The sequence below is a fragment of the Myxocyprinus asiaticus genome, chromosome 40 (genome assembly GCF_019703515.2).
Source record: "Myxocyprinus asiaticus isolate MX2 ecotype Aquarium Trade chromosome 40, UBuf_Myxa_2, whole genome shotgun sequence".
Classification (NCBI taxonomy): domain Eukaryota; kingdom Metazoa; phylum Chordata; class Actinopteri; order Cypriniformes; family Catostomidae; genus Myxocyprinus; species Myxocyprinus asiaticus.
In genome coordinates, this window is record NC_059383.1 from 7,509,395 (window position 1) to 7,520,818 (window position 11,424).

Genomic DNA, 11,424 nt, shown 5'->3' on the forward strand with positions numbered 1-11,424 from the left:
CTTGAATGCAATATTAGATTCTTTTGATACAACCATTTGCTAAATGCATTAATGTGATGTAAATTAGGATATGGGGCATAGATAAAAGCTGGGTTTAATACAACGTTAACTCAGTACAATTAATTAAGCATATTGTCATAATCTTTTGTAGCTCTTGTAGAGGAAAAAGCAACTATTTTCTTCTTTTCTCTTTTAAATAAATTTTTATATATATATTTTGGAAGATTTTTATATATTTAGATTTTAAAATTGACAATAAACATTCAGAATTTTTTTAATTATATATATACATAAATTAGCAATATATTTTCCTGAAATATATACACTATTTATATACAGAATTTGCAGACATGTACTCTTGACATTTTCTCAACCAACTTCTTGAGGTATCACCATGGGATGCTTTTTAAACAGTATTGAAGGAGTTCCCATCTATATTGGGCACTTATTGGCTGCTTTTCTTTTTTATTTGGTCCAAGTCATCAATTTCAAAAACTTATTTTTTTATTACATTTTAGTTTTATAATGAAATAAATTAATATGGTGGCACAATTATATTTTTGTCTACAAAACTAATTTTAAACATTTAATTATTCGCCTTCAGATCAAAAGATTTTTAAGATCATGAGAAACATTTTGGTCAAGTGTTTCAAAACTTTTTACCGGTAGTGTATATATATATATTTTTTAATATAGAATTTATTTTTGCCATATGGGCTCATTCAGATAGACACTCCATTTCATTCGCCTAGAAGACTACGGACCATTTCCATGACAACCACCCAAGGCCCTCTCTCATGCTCCGCTGCGTACTCAACCTTCTAGAGTCAGTGCTGTGATATGTGAGGAAGTGTGTTAGTCAGAGACTATCCTTCTCTAAACACACACTCCATTCTCACACTCATCTTCTCATGTTTGCTTTGCCATTTCCATCAAAACAATGACTGAATGAATTTTAGTTTCTATATTTTTATTCAGGGCTGAAAACTAGGCTGCAACGCTCCCTGAGGCTGTGAATTCCTTTGCAGCTGTTAGAATGGTGATAATTTGGCATGGTGAACTGTATGTACAAATGCACACAAACATCCTCAAGGGGGGAACCACAATCTGTAGCACACGTGACACTGTAGCCTCATTCACTAAAGCCCATTCGAACAGAATACACACTACATTATTTCAGCTGTGTGGGTAGCCTAGCAACTAAGATGCATGTTTGCTTGCGAACATATAAAAGAGAATTCACTCCTGTTTATAATTTAGACCATTGGCTGAGGATCGTTTTTGAAAAGTGGACTTTAAAGGTGTAGCTTTTGGTTAACAATACCCAATAGTCTTTGAGAGAACACAGAACGAACTAAAGGCATAAAGTAACCAAATAGTCAACGTCGAAGAATATGCATTCAGCTGTTCTGAAGAATAAATAAAGCGTGCAATGTAAAGAGACTCAGCACTTTCCGTTTTACTGTTTCTTCCACAGAAATTCAAAACAGGAACAAAAGGCTCATTTTTCCTTAAGTGTAAGCAGCACAAGGATGAATCATTCAATTCTGCTGAATTTATTCTCAGTATAAATTTCTCACTTTGTGCAATGACTTTATTCTGTACATTTGTACAGTACCTACTGGAAACTGCCTTACCTACAGTGCAAAAGATACTACTGTATATGTTTTAGATTTATTTACCAACCTATACTTATAAACAACACAACATTTATTTATTCATTTACATTAATTGGACTGTACAGTTTAGTAAGTTAGTGAGTTGGGTAAGTTATGCAAAAGAGTAACCAATTACAGATTACTAATTACATCTCTAAAATTGTAATCAGATTTTTTTTAAAAAATGAATTAATCTGTAATCAGTTTAAAGTTACTTTTTAAAACACATTTCACCAAAGAGTTTGTTTTCCACTCAACAAATTAAAAATGATGTCTACATTACCGTATAGTGTCAATGCATCTCAAAACGCATACAGACATACAGTACACATGGAGATAATTTATGTTTTAAATGTATTCTAAATAGGCCTGTCACGATAACTACTTTTGTTGGATGATATATTGCCCCAGAAATAATTGCTATAAATGATATTATTGCCATTTTAAGACCATTTTATGCCACTGATATAATGATAATATAATAGCATAATAATCCAAGTACATCCTTTCAAAGAGCAATGAACTTTTAATTCTTAAGAATATTCAGACATTGGAATTGGAATATCAAAAAAAATGAAAGCCCCTCTCCATCTCCAACTACGTTTTTGTTCCCAGCTCGGAAAACTGGATGGGATGGATATGTTTTAGATGAGCTTTTAGGTTAGTTGTATTGCCACTTTTCATTGCCACTGTTTTTAAATAAAGTTGACATACCGGCTCGTTCACATTAATGGGCTCTACTCTCTCATTCGGCTTAAATCCAAAATGTTCCCACACCGGAGCTCTGGAATGCAGCTTTGAAACCAAGACCATTTAGACTTATTCTTCCAAACTTTCTGGCCGGAATTATGCAGTCATCAGGAAAAACACCTATTAAAACACCTATTAGCCTCGAGTAACACGTAATCTTCACCTGTCGCTGTCCGCTGTCTGTCTGTGTGTGTGTGTGTGTGTGTGTGTGGGTGTGTGTGTGTGTGTGTGTGTGTGTGTGTGTGTGTGTGTGTGTGTGTGTGTGTGTGTGTGTGGATCTGCCTGAGCCCCGCCTCCAACACAGAGAGCAGATGAGAGGACAGAAGCAGCGCGACTGGCAAAAATGTTGGAGACATTAATTCTTATGTAAACAAACACGCATGTAAACACAATGGGCAATATCGAGGTCAGCAAAAATGATCGAGGTCATGTCCATATATCGTATGATAAGTCGATAACGTAATTATCGTGACAGGCCTAATTCTACATGAATATTACTTACAGTATAATGTACTTCAAAGTAAATAACTTCATTGATAGTCAGTAACTGTATTTTTAAATGTGTTACAGTACTTTTGAGTAAAAGAAATTAGATTACAGTAACTAATGACTCTGTAATCAGATTACAACCAAAACTGCTTCTGAGCTGTAAAAGAACAACCTGTGCATTAAACATTAACTCTGGTTAAATGTTAACTAGGCCCACAGTATATTGTTCTGTAAATATCTACTGCTACATACAAGAGATTTTCAAGCTCATCCGATACCAGATTTCAAATAATATCACAAACTTCAGGATATGTAAAATTAGGGGTGCACGATCGATCGGCCACCAATCTAAATCAGCTGATTTTCGTCTTAAATCTATGATCGGCGATCGGCCAATCGTGCCTAGATTCAGGGCCGATCTTTTTTGTAGCACGCATACACTACTAATGAATGAGCGCTTGCTCAGCCCTTGAAGCATACAGTGTGGCTCTGGAGGGTAAACTGATGGCAATTCTAAGCATTCACAAATTTAAACTTTCAGACATGCTGTAATTTAGATGAATATGCCAGTTTGTTTAAACCTGTGTAAGAATATTGTGTATGAATATTAAGCTGCCCATTTTCTAGAGTCAATATGGTAGTTATTCTGACTCGCTGCACAGTGAGCACGGAGATGATAAAGAGACTGCAAAAGGGCATAAAACATATTAAACAACAAATAAACATGCAAATATAAATCTGAGTATACATGATGTAACGAGAGTTGTGACAATCAGATGGTGTGTTGAGTGATAGAGACTGTTTGAGCGATCATGAGCACTTTCAGCTTCACTCTCTTCAACGTGCGTGCTCTCCAGATGCTCTCAATATCTCATCAGTCACTCATCTCAGTGCTATTCCCAATTTAATTGAGGATCCCAATTTAAATCAGACCGATGTTGGTTGCTATGCCACTAATAATAGTGCTGTGAATTATTGGCCTCATAATTATAATTATAATAATAATAATAATAAATACATTTTTGTATACTTTTACATGATAAACATATAAAATGTTCATATAAAACATATAAAATGGGTCGCCGCTTGATGTCTGGGTCCTGAAGCTATACCAGTTGGGAACCACAGAAAAATTATATCTGCCATCTGTATTATAGTATGTAAAAAAAAAAAAAAAAAAAATTTTTTAAAAAGAGTGTGTGCTACTTGCCACAGACTGATACTTTAAGGGGTCATGACATGCTTTTTTTTTTTTTTTTACTATTTTAATATGTTCCTCGAGGTTCACTTATAATATGAGAGAAGTTTTTGCATAAAAAAAATATGAACATGAGTAAATATATGAGTAAATATAAAAGACAGAATTGAACTATTCCTTTAAAAGAGAACTTTTTTTTTGTCTGCACAGCTGAAGTACCTCTCACGTCTGAGTGTAAATACGCAGTCAGAGGCAGGGAGCACATTCATGAGAGGTAACCATGGCAATGCCTCAACTATGCTGGTGGCAAGACACGCTAGGCTCCTTCAACAAAAACACATTTACGTAATCTCTTCCAAGCGCTACACCCTGGAATGTGAATCAAAGCCTGCATTCCCTCACATGCAGTTGCTTATAATTCTGTGACTGCAGGATGTAAGGAGTCACTGGCATTTCCCTTAATTTGAGGAAGCATGGTGGACTACAATATGGGGAGCTACAGTATAACAGGATTAGGATAAAAATAACCCTTGAATGCAAAATAAATAGGCTTATGTGATTCCTGGATGTCATTAGACACAGTAAAGGTGCTGAAGATCCTGTTATTTCACATTATATTATTGAAGATTAAGAAGATAGTCTGACCACCCTAATTAATGTTTGAACCCCCAGAGTCAGATCTTTATGTACAATATCGCCATCTCACACAAATTATTGCAAATTGTCATGAGGCTATGTTGTATGAGCCGAGTCTTTGATATCTTACGATTTTGTCATAGCGTACAAATTATTACGAGTTGTCATAAGACTATGCTGGAATACAAGTCAGATCTTTATGTACAATTTCGCCATCTCGTACAAATTATTACGAGTTGTCATGGGACTGTGTTGTCATGAGAAAAGTCGAACGATATCTTACGATTTCAGCATTGCGTACAAATTATTAAGAGTTGTCATGAGATTATGTTGGAATACAAATCAGATCTTTATGTACAGCCATCCATACTTTGGCCAAAGCAAGTCTTTGAACACAATTGCATCTGAGGTTGTCATGAGCCAGCTTGAACTCGTTGGCCCAAAAATCGAAGTCAGGATCTTTATGTACAATATCGCCATCTCATACAAATTATGAGACTATGTTGTATGAGCCAAGTCTTTGATATCTAACAATTTTGCCATCATGAGACTGTGTTGTCATGAGCCAAGTCTTTGATATCTTACGATTTCGGCGTCACATACAAATTATTACGAGTTGTCATGAGACTATGTTGGAATACAAGTCAGATCTTTATGTACAATTTCACCATCGCGTACAAATTATTGAGTTGTCATGAGATTGTGTTGTCATGAGCTAAGTCGAACGATATCTTATGATTTCACCATCACGTAAAAATTATTACTAATTGTCATGAGACTGTGTTGGAATACAAGTCAGATCTTTATGTACAATATCGCCATCTCATACAATTTATTACGAACTGTCATGAGACCATGTTGTACGAGCCAAGTCTTCGATATCTTACAATATTACCATCGCGTACAAATTACTACGAGTTGTCATGAGACACATACTCCAAGTGTGCCAAAAGGCAGATTTTTTATTTTATTTTGTAGCCTATAAATTTCAGCGCCTGCCTGAACTAACCACATCAGTCAACCTCAAATGAACGAAAAGAATACTATACGTGCACCTCTGAAATGGGACAATAATACTTCCTTTAATATGGCCTATCGACAAATGAAAACTTTAAAAAAAAAAAGAAATATAAAAGTATACACCTCATAATGCCCATATAGACTTTTTGTCATTTTTTAACCTTGCTGGCAGCAAATTCAGTTTCTAGAGCCCTTGATAAATGTCGTCTCTGGGTCTTTTGAGACACAGTGTAATTTAAATTCATTGAATTGTCAGGATATTGTACATTATTGATGCATTATTAATAATGTCCGACATGCATTTATGATATCTATGTCCTCTAAGCAGCAGCCTGGACTTTATTTGTCAATAAATTATCCTGCATTATTAATGAAAATAAAAATTGCAAGGTGGTAAATAGGGTGTTCAATCACTTTGTTTTGTATTAATAGGATATTAGTACCAATTTTATAATGTGAAAATGACCACTTCATTGATTATGAGTTTCAGGCATGGGCACACTTTCTGTCAACAAGTCATCAGCTGACAAAACTTAAACATCCGAATCCCTGGTAACTTTTTTATTTGATTCTCAAAGTATTTCTTCCCCAAAACATTGAACTGACACCAAGGTGTAGCTTAACAGAAGTTTATTGACTTTGTAGCTGTTGAACATGTTTATGTCAATTATTCATGCCACTATATTGGCACGACGTCACTCATCCATACCACAATGTGGGCATGACGTCACTCATTTACCACTGTGCTGGCATGTGATGTGATAACAGGTGTATATGTCTTGCGGCCATGGGGTGAATGAAAGCATGAAATTATGCTGTTAGTAGTAATGTACTGAATTACCCTGACACGTTCATTATAGATTAAGCTTATTATTATAGATGCGCGCGCCAGCACTGTCATGTCTAAGCATCTGTCATTCATTTGAGTAGCTAATGTGAGACAATTTAAATGAGCTGGAATGGCATCCTCACAAAACAAACATATGAAGGCATTCAACGCAAGTCAGCCATGAATTGTGCGCTATTTAGCAACTTGTCTGCAAATACGGTTTACTTACGAATAATCGTCGCTGCCTCCTCGCGGTCTTATGTTACGCAGTCCTTTCGCTGACGTCGTTTTCCAGGAGCTATTCCGCGTTATATGATGTTAAAGACGTTCATTCGCGGTGCCATCGTTACGGAGGTGTTCTCGCGCGCTGGACGGCGGAGGTGGTGCTGAAATCTCGTTGCCTTGGAAGCGTCGTTCCTCTCAGCACGCGCTGCAGCGGTGACGCCACTGCGCATGCGTGTGAATGATTCAAGGACCACAACCCTATTTGTGTGTAAGGGAAACTCTGACATGACAAGTCAAAACTGAGCATCAAAAATAGGCTACACCAGCCCATACTCGGGATGAAAAGGTGTATATCACGTTTAATCATGAAAACAAGACATAATACACGCTTGATATAGTATTAAACCCTCTCTGCCCTATATTTTATGCTAATTACCCGATTCAACCATGGCAGGACTTCCTCTGTAACTATAGACCTTTTTCACACTCCGGGTTTTGAAAACGCGTAAGTTAACGTTTGCAGGGTAAACTTCGACAGCGGTGAATGGGAGATCACTGCCAATCTTATTTTCACTTACCCATTTGCTCCAAGATCAAAATAAAAAATCTAATATTACATTTGAATGACTTTCCAGAAGAGGAAAAAAAATAGAGAGCGGTGGGTTAAGACAGACAGATGGGAGAAGATGACACATTTACTGTCACTCTCTCAGCAGCTGTAATAGAAACACCCTCACAGCTGTGGTAATTCATTTTTAAAACAAATTCCAGGGTAATATAACACAAAGAATAATGTTATAAAATTACACTAAATATTTGTAATAAACAAATTATCATATAAAAAAGTTTTATTTACGCCGCTAAATAATGCGGAAACGCGTCATCACAGTCTGTGAAAAAGGTCTATCGACTTTATTCACGCTAGCGCCATCTTTGATTTTTAATGGGAATGACAACGAGGCTGTGAGGGATAGACTTACAATCTCTTCAATGGCACGAACGGTATAAAGCTGTATAAATCTCCTTGATCACATCTTATTTTTCACAACTCATGTTGTCTGGAGTTCTTTGTATACTGAATGTTCTTGGACAAATATTTTATCAATGTTTTGTCCGTGGAACGACCCAAAAACACTTTAAACTGCAGTACAGCCATTGAAGAGACTGTAAGTCCCTCACAGCTCACAGCCTCTTTGTCATTCCTATTAAAAATCAAAGATGACGCTAGCGTGAATAAGGAACAATGAAGATCCTCTTGTTGCCACTGTGGACTGTGATGACCCGTTTCCGCCTTATTTAGCTGCGTAAATCTCGCAAATATTTTATATTATACATTTTTTTTAAATATTGAGTGTAAATTTACAATATTCTGCTTTGTGTTATATTACCATGGAATTAATTTTAAAAAATGAATTAACAAACTACCCCTGCGAGTTCAAATCCAGGGTGTGGTGAGTGACTCCAGGTCTCCTAAGCAACCAAATTGGTCTGGTTGCTAGGGAGGGTAGAGTCACATGAGGTAACCTCCTTGTGGTCGTGATTAGTGGTTCTCGCTCTCGATGGGGCCTGTGGTAAGTTGTGTGTGGGTCACGGAGTGTAGCATGAGCCTCCACATGCTGTGAGTCTCCGCGGTGTCATGCACGACGAGCCACATTATAAGATGCGCTGATTGACGGTCTCAGAAGCGGAGGCAACTGAGACTTGTCCTCCGCCACCTGGTTTGAGGTGAGTAACCACAAATATTTTTATCCTAAACCACGAGGACCTACTAAGTAGTGGGAATTGGGCATTCCAAATTGGGAGAAAAAGGGGATTACCACAGCTGTGAGGGGGTTTCGATTACAGCTGTTGAGAAAGTGTAATCAAATGTATCATTTATTAGTTATTATTTCTGCAATTATTTATTAAATGTATGAAATTTAATTATTTGTAAACAACATTTTGTAATTGGTATGAATATTTGTACTTTTGAAAATTAATTTGTCACTCAAGCAGGTGATTAAAAATGTTAAACATTTTTAACTGACGTTATTTTGACTTTTAAGCATTCATTTTATTAATTAATATACATTTTAACTTAAAATCTTGAAGTTCAGTATCAATCTAAAAGTGGCTGTTAATACAATTTCTGCAAGTAGTTATTGATTTTTACACATTTATATTAGCCAAAAACAATATATAATATTTAAGGATAATGTATATATAGATATATACACTGGCGGGCAAAAGTTTGGAATAATGTAAAGATTTTGCTCTTATGGAAATAAATTGGTACTTTTATTCACCAAAGTGACATTCAGCTGATCACAATGTATAGTCAGGACATTAATAACATTAAAAATTTCAATTACAATTTGAAAAAAATGTTCAGAACTTCTTAAACTACTTCAAAGAGTTCTCATCAAAAAATCCTCCACGTGCAGCAATGACAGCTCTGCAGATCCTTGGCATTCTAGCTGTCAGTTTGTCCAGATATTCAGGTGACATTTCACCACACACTTCCTGTAGCACTTGCCATAGATGTGGCTGTCTTGTCAGGCACTTCTCACGCACCTTACAGTCTAGCTGATCCCACAAAAGCTCAATGGGGTTAAGATCCATAACACTCTTTTCCAATTATCTGTTGTCCAATGTCTGTGTTTCTTTGCCCACTCTAACCTTTTCTTTTTGATTTTCTGTTTCAAAAGTGTCTTTTTCTTTGCAATTCTTCCCATAAGGCCTGCACCCCTGAGTCTTCTCTTTACTGTTGTACATGAAACTGGTGTTGAGCGGGTAGAATTCAATGAAGCTGTCAGCTGAGGACATGTGAGGTGTCTATTTCTCAAACTAGAGACTCTGATGTACTTATCCTCTTGTTTAGTTGTACATCTGGCCTTTCACATCTCTTTCTGTCCTTGTTAGAGCCAGTTGTCCTTTGTCTTTGAAGACTGTAGTGTACACCTTTGTATGAAATCTTCAGTTTTTTGGCAATTTCAAGCATTGTATAGCCTTCATTCCTCAAAACAATGATTGACTGACGAGTTTCTAGAGAAAGTTGTTTCTTTTTTGCCATTTTGACCTAATATTGACCTTAAGATATGCCAGTCTATTGCATACTGTGACAACTCAAAAACAAACACAAAGACAATGTTAAGCTTCATTTAACGAATCAAATAGCTTTCAGCTGTGTTTGATATAATGGCAAGTGATTTCTTAGTACCAAATGATCATTTTAGCATGATTACTCAAGGATAAGGTGTTGGAGTGATGGCTGCTGTCTAGATTTGATCAAAAATGACTTTTTTCAAATAGTGTTGGTGCTGTTTTTTACATCAGTAATGTCCTGTCTATACTTTGTGATCATTTGAATGCCACTTTGGTGAAGTAAAGTACCGATTTCCTTCCGAAACAGCAAAATCTGTACATTGGCCACCTGTGTGTGTGTGTGTGTGTGTGTGTGTATATACTCACACGCAAATACGTATATATATATATATATATATATATATATATATACACAGTATGTTTTACAAGAGTTTGTAGTAAAATGTGGAACAAATATCTTAAATGACTTTCTGAAGTTACTTTGGCTTATTACGTACTTTATGCAAATATAAAAAGGTCTTGTCAAAAGGTCAGAAAGTCATATAAGATGTTTTGTTCCACATTGTATTACAAACTCTTGTTAAACATTATTATTTTTTAACTACTTTATTCCTATACTAAATAGTATATCAATCCAATAGTGGTAGATAATACATTTTCTGCAAGTAATTATATATTTTTTTACATTTTATTATTTTATACAATAATACAAAATTATATATATATATATATGTACAGTCATGGGAAAAAGAAAGAACACCTTCCTTGAATTCTATGGTTTTATGTATCAGGACATAATAAAAATCATCTGGTCCTTACCAGGTCTTAAAATTAGGTAAATACAACCTCAGATGAACAACAACAAATGACATATTACACCATGTCATAATTTATTTAACAAAAATAAAGCCAAAATGGAGAATCAATGTGTGAAAAACTAAGTACACCCTTACTGTGTCCATAGGAATCAAGAGGCTAAGTAGTAGCCAGGTGCTGCTAATCAAATGCCCTTGATTAATTGATCATCAGCAAGTGTGACCACCTCTATAAAAGCTGAAGTTTTAGCAATTTGCTGGTCTGGAGCATTCAGGTGTGTGTTAACACAATGCAATGGAGAAAGGACATCAGTAATGGTCTTAGAGAAGCAATTATTGCTGCCCATCAATCTAGGAAGGGTTATAAGACCTTTTCCAAACAATTTAAAGTCCTTCATTCTGCAGTGAGAAAGATTATTCACAAGTGGAAAACTTGTGAATGACCTCACCCCAAGGTCAGACCGTGCAATGCTCAGAGAAATTGCAAAAAACCCATAAGTTACATCTCAGACTCTACAGGCCTCAGTTAGCATGTTGAAGTTCATAACAGTACAATTAGAAAAAGATTGAACAAGTATGGTTTGTTTGGAAGGGTTGCCAGGAGAAAGCCTCCTCTCTCTAAAAAGAACATGGCAGCATGGCTTAGGTTTGCGAAGTTGCATCTGAACAAACCACAAGACTTCTGGAACAATGTCCTTTGGACAGACGGGACCAAAGTGG

At 36.0% G+C, this 11,424-nt stretch overlaps 1 protein-coding gene across 2 annotated transcripts in view; it reads right to left on the reverse strand.

Moving 5' to 3' along the window:
• The window catches only part of LOC127430417 (actin-binding protein WASF3-like), a 39,917-nt gene extending 32,808 nt beyond the window's left edge, over nucleotides 1–7,109 (reverse strand). For both annotated transcript variants that reach the window (XR_007895445.1, XM_051680166.1), the window contains exon 1: nucleotides 6,810–7,109. The gene's annotated coding sequence lies outside the window, so the exon portion shown is untranslated. The remainder of the gene's footprint in view (nucleotides 1–6,809) is intronic.
• Between the last annotated feature and the right edge of the window lie 4,315 nt (nucleotides 7,110–11,424).